This window comes from Oncorhynchus masou, chromosome 5, assembly GCF_036934945.1.
Source record: "Oncorhynchus masou masou isolate Uvic2021 chromosome 5, UVic_Omas_1.1, whole genome shotgun sequence".
NCBI lineage: Eukaryota > Metazoa > Chordata > Actinopteri > Salmoniformes > Salmonidae > Oncorhynchus > Oncorhynchus masou.
Window position 1 is genome coordinate 60,289,159 of NC_088216.1, and position 6,336 is coordinate 60,295,494.

The 6,336-nt window shown below is 40.8% G+C and overlaps 1 pseudogene; it reads right to left on the reverse strand.

The window, feature by feature from the left end:
- Window positions 1-1,621: 1,621 nt before the first annotated feature.
- LOC135529526 (potassium voltage-gated channel subfamily C member 1-like) lies at window positions 1,622-6,317 on the reverse strand (annotated as a pseudogene).
- Window positions 6,318-6,336: the final 19 nt, after the last annotated feature.

Below are 6,336 nucleotides of genomic sequence, written 5' to 3' on the forward strand. Positions count from 1 at the left end.
CCTTGGCTTTGTTAATTAACCTTAAGCCATTTTGCTACAACTTTGGAAGCATGCTTTTTCCTCCAAATATAACGATGGTCATTATGGCCAAACAGTTCTATTGTTGTTTAATCAGTCCAGAGGACATTTCCTCATTTGCAGTTGCAAACCGTAGTCTGACTTTTTAATGGTGGGTTTTGGAGCAGTGGTTTCTTGATGGCTGCGTGGTCCGATGGTGCCAGATGAACATGGTACCTTCAGGCGTTTGGAAACTGCTCCCAAGGATGAACCAGACTTGTGGAGGTCTACACATTTTATTCTTGGCTGATTTCTTTTGATTTTCCCATGATGTCAAGCAAAGAGGCACTGAGTTTGAAGGTAGGCCTTGAACTACATCCACAGGTACACCTCAAATTTACTCAAATGATGTCAATTAGCCTGTCAGAAGCTTCTAAAGCCATGGCATGATTTTCTAGGAATTTTCCAAGCTGTTTAAAGGCACAGTCAACTTCTGACCCACTTGAATTGTGATACAGTGAATTATAAGTGAAATAATCTGTCTGTAAACAATTCTTGGAAAAATAACTTGTGTCATGCACAAAGTGGATGTCCTAACTGACTTGCCAAAACTATAATTGGTTAACAAGAAATTTGTGGAGTGGTTGAAAAACGAATTGAATGACTCCAACCTAAGTGCATGTAAACTTCTGACTTCAACTGTAGCTAGCGAGATTTGGCTGGACCTTGACCTGGAACACTGTGTTTAGTGTATAAATAATAAATAGAACATGGGAGGATAGGGTTTCCTAAAACTAATAAACTAGGACATAACCATGGCCACAGTGGAACCCCATCACACGTTCTCACTCTCAGTTAGTACTCTACACAGAGGAACATATTGTACACACAGGAAATGGGAAAATGTCATGGTTCACAAGGATCATTTATTCACGTTTACATTCATTATAAATACTCTTTGTACAGATCTGTAACGAAATCCCTTGGATAGGGCAACAGATGACACACATCTGTATAAAATAGTTATTCTGGCAGAGGAAATGTCCTCCCTCACTGTGGCCTCAACAGATGTTTTGGCAGAGAACAGTTAAAGGACTTATTGGAAGCCCATGAATGACCATTGAATTAGATATCTTGCACTATCTGAACACATTCAGGCTTCACACATCAGAACACAGGCATTAGACATTTTATTAGACAACTTTTTGAGTTGTGTATGATTATTACAGACAGATATTGTGGTGATATCACACTCACACAAATGTGACATATGTGTATAAGAAAATAATTTTGACTGAAATTTTAACACATAGGACCTTGAATAGTCAAGTAGTCCTTTCCCATGTTTACTTAAAGATGAATATGATAAATATGTTATAATATATCTATAATGTCCAAATCTGGTATAATGGAAATATCAGGACTCAGTCTTTATCTCCAGGGTCTCATAACCAGACTAAGCCTGGGATTCAATCAAAGGCACATTGGACTCTAAGAGGGAAAGAGAGATAAATGTTGAGCTTGTTTTCTGAGCAACAAAAATAGGGATATTAACATAATAAAAGAATATAAATATACAAATACTACTGATGATATGAAATACCTGAACACGACCTCTCCTCTCCTAACAGGCTTCGTTCTGGCTGCTCCCCTCTTGGAGAAGGCTGGCTGAGTGCTCCAGACAGGGCAGGTGTTGCCTCTTCTTCTTCTTTGGGAGCTTTTGTTGGGCCATGGCCAGGGAGTAGTACAGGCGGAAGTTATTGACTATGACTGGGACAGGCATTGCTATGGTCAGAATGCCTGCCAGAGCACATAGAGCTCCAATTACCATACCAGAATAGGTCATGGGGATAATGAAGATGAGGATTCCAATAGTGAGGGAGACAGCCAGGAGGCAGAACTCTTAAACGCTGGCCTTTAGTGTGTAGACTAACACACGTATGCCCACCATGTGGCGCGTCAGCTTAAAGACCCCCAGGATCCTCACAAAACGCAGCACATGCAGGAAGCCCAGGGCATTACTGCTCAGCCCCAACTCCAGGAAGAAGGGCAGGACGTCTATAAAGTCAATGATGTTCAGTATGTTCATTACAAACACCAGCATGTTGGGACAGCAGGTGAAACGGACCAGGAACTCAAAGATGAACAACACCACACAGACACCCTCCACCATGGTCAGAGCAGGATTGTTCACAATCTCATAGTATGTCACCTCTTCGGTGTGGTTCCCGACCATGACTAGCTTTGTGCGGTTCTCCATCGTGTGGAAGTTCTGATGTGTCTCCAGACAGAACACTGTGATGGAGAGGAGGATGAAGAAGAGGGAAATAAACACATTGACCTGCAAAGGACAAGGGGCATCATCTGACTGAGTCTGACTGTCATAATGATTAAAAACACAAACAACACATTATGAACCAGGTTGAAAGTCTGATTTATTCATTTCTAGGTTTGATTTATGTGTTGAACACACAATGGTTTCAAAAAGGCTGTTGATCAGTGAGATTGTTAGGCTTGTGTGTGGTCTCCTAAACTGACTCAATCCCATGGCTGCTGTTTCATATGGAGCCACGTTACCTTCCATTTGGGTGACATGGCTAGATGGGAGTTACATGACTGAACCTTTTAAAATGACTCTGAGTGTGAATCTCAATTGTATTTTCTTGATTCCTCACATCCTCTCTCCTGATTTCCTTCTCAAAGCATATTGGTGCAGAATATCTGAGGTTTGTCCCCTGTGAACCTCTCCTGCAATGTTTTAAGGGGGATATAAGAATTGATAGAATTGAGATTCACCCTGAGTCATCACTTCTGGTGAGGCTGCTTTTAGTTATTACCGTCTCAACCTATGGATCAGCCTACTGGATAACCTGAGGGTAGCAGAAACATTGGACATTTTTAAATGAAATATGAGATGCACCCTTTAGCCTTGCTTTTCCTTACTTTAAAATGTTGGTTCATACAACTACTTTTGTACTAGTTGTTATTATTGTCCTTCACTGTCTCCAATTATTATTATTTAATTTGTATTTGTTTTAATGACTTGTGAAGTGAATTGTGCTGCTGCAAGGCAGCAATGAAATGTGGTATAACCATTTATTTAGAGTTGTATTTGTATTTATTTGTATTTATTAGGGAACCCCTAGGCAGCAGCTACTCTTCCTGGGGTCCAAACACATTAAGGCACTTACATCACACATAAAACAAAAGATAAAACAGTACATCATCTAACATTGTTATACCACAACATATCTACAGTACAAAATGTATAGTACCACCATGCAACAATATTGCAATGTACGTGCATGTGCTAGTGTGTGTGTGCGTGTGTCTCTTCACAGTCCCTTCTGTTACACAAGGTGTATTTTTATCTTTAAAAAAAAGTGATTCTACTGCTTGCATCAGTTACCTGATGTGAAATAGAGTTCCATGCACTCATGGTTCTATGTAGTACTGTGCGCCTCCCTTAGCCTGTTCTTGACTTGGAGATTGTGAAGAGACCTCTGGTGACATGTCTTGTGGGGTATGCATTGGTGTCCGAGCTGTATGCTAGTAGTTTAAAAAGACACCTCTGTGCATTCAGCTTCTCAACACTTCTTATAAAACAAGTAGTGATGGAGTCAATCTCTCCTCCACTTTGAGCCATGAGAGATTTACATGAGATTTACATTATTAATGTTAGCTCTCCGTGTACATTTAGGGGCCAGCCGTGCTGACCCGTTCTGAGCCAATTGTAATTTTCCGAGGTCCCTCTTTGTAACAGTTGACCACGGCTGAACAGTAGTCTAGGTGAGAAAAAACTAGAGCCTGTAGGACCTGCCATGTTGAGTGTTGTTAAGAAGGCAGAGCAACGCTTTATTATGGACAGACTTCTCCCCATCTTAGCTACTGTTGTATCAATATGTTTTGACCATGACAGTTTGCAATCCAGAGTTACTCCAAGCAGTTTAGTCACCTCAACTTGCTCAATTTCCATATTATTTATTACAAGATTTAGTTGAGGTTCAGGGTTTAGGGTTTAGTGACTGATTTGTCCCAAATACAATACTTTTTGAAATATTTAGGACTAACTTATTCCTTGCCACCCATTCTAAAATTAACTGCAGCTCTTTGTTAAGTGTTGCAGTGATTTCACTTGCTGTTGTAGCTGACGTGTATAGTGCTGAGACATCCGCATACGGAGACACACTGGATACCATTCTGTTGGAGAGGCTTCCATTGAAGAACACCCTCTGTGTTCTGTTAGACAAGTAACTCTTCATCCACAATATAGCAGGGGGTGTAAAGCCATACCACATATGTGTTTTCCAGCAGCAGAGTATGATCGATAATGTCAAAAGCCTCACTGAAGTCTAACAGAACAGCTTCCACAATTTTTTTATGATAAATTTCTCTCAGCCAATCATTAGTCATTTGTGTAAGTGTCATGCTTGTTTTTTCCAAAAGTTTACTTAGGGTTGGTAACAGGCTGATTGGTCAGCTATTTGAGCCAGATAAGAGGGCTTTTTATTCTTAGGTAGGGGAATGACCTCCAGGCCTGATGGCACACACTTTCTAGTAGGCTTAGATTGAAAATATGGCAAATAGGAGTGGCAATATTGTCCACTATAATCCTCCATCCAAGTTGTCAGACCCCGTTGGCTTGTCATTGTTGATAGACAACAATCATTTTTTCAACTCTTCCACATTTGCTTTACAGAAATCAAAATTACAATGCTTGTCTTTCATAATTTGATCAGTTATACTGTTGATATCACATACATTATCAAGCATTGCACACATATTACCCAGATACTGACTGTTATCACTTGGTGATATATAGAAGCTTCCCACAAGAATGGGCTTTAGGTGAGGAAGATGAACCTGTAGCCATATTACTTTGACAGTATTTAACATGAGCCTCACTAAGCTTTACAGGAATCTGGTTCTGATTATAAACAGCAACTCCTCCACCATTGGCATTTCTGTCTTTTCTATAGATATTTTCACGTTTTTGGTTTTCTATTATGATTATCTTGGGTATTTAAAGTATTATGGAGCCTTTCCTGGACACCATTCCTTTTCCCCATGTTCCTCTTCCCTTTACCTATTTAGTCTTTTTTTGCAGTATGGGTCCACTAGGCCTTAGGTATGGCGGTACCTTCGTTTTTTGACAGCTACGCTACGACTTGGAACTAAGAAACCTGCTGCTAGTCTATATATTTTGTTTACAGTTTAAATTTGATCGCTTTGACTTTGTTCATCGATGGAATACAGGCTATGAAATGACCCTTTGTTTGTTTGACACTATTGGAGTTTTGGATTCCCTGTTCTGTGGTTGCTTGGAAGCGCGTCTGACTGCGGCATCACACACCTGTGGCATCACACACCTGTGGCCTCAAGGCAGGTTTAGAATTGGATTAAGAATAGCCTTCATACATGTGCACATCTTATCATGTGTATGTGTGTCTGTGCCTGTGTGTGTGTGTCTTTTCCCAGTCCCCGCTGTTCCATAAGGTGTATTTAAAAAAGAAAATCTGATTCTACTGCTTGCATCAGTTACCTGAAGTGGAATAGAGTTACCTGTAGCCATGGCTCTATGTAGTACTGTGCACCTCCCATAGTCTGTTCTTGAATTGGGGATCAAGAGGTCAAAGTGGATTTTTTTTTTAATTAGGAGAAAATAAATAACACATACCTTGGCAACCATAGACGAGAATGGGTTGTCAAATAGAGCCCATATTTTTGGTTTCCACCTTTTGAAGCAGCTCTGAGAATTTGTTGTGTTGTCTTCAACATCGAATCGATCTGGAAACTCTTCATTGTGGCGCACATTTGAATCTGATGGCCCGAACGCTGCAAGGGCCTCTTCAGCATCCCTATGTTGGCAGAATGTTATCCATCAACAAGGTTCCACAGCTGCCTCGTCGACCTCCCAAAAAGCCACCTCCTCTTCAAAAAGGGGACCGCAGACATCTGTTGGACAGTGAAGCTTGCCGGTTCTGTAATAATTCAGAACATTGGAGAAAAAACTTGGATGTCTGTCGAATAATAATTCAGTGAGGTCATGGTCGGCAGGGTAGCCTAGTGGTTAGACCGTTAGTTAGCCCACCATTCCAGGGCCGTCATTGAAAATAAGAATTTGTTCTTAACTGACTTGCCTAGTAAAATAAAGGTTTTTAAAAAATGGTCCATCAGTTTAGCTAAACGGGTACCGGCAAGCTCTTGAGAGTGGCCATGTAAGTTTCATGACGCATGCCACCAACATTGATCACAACCTTTTTCCTGACATCCTGTTTTCCATCCCAGTCTTCCCGTAGACATGTTTTGGATGAGGTCATGGTGTGGGTCAGAGTATGG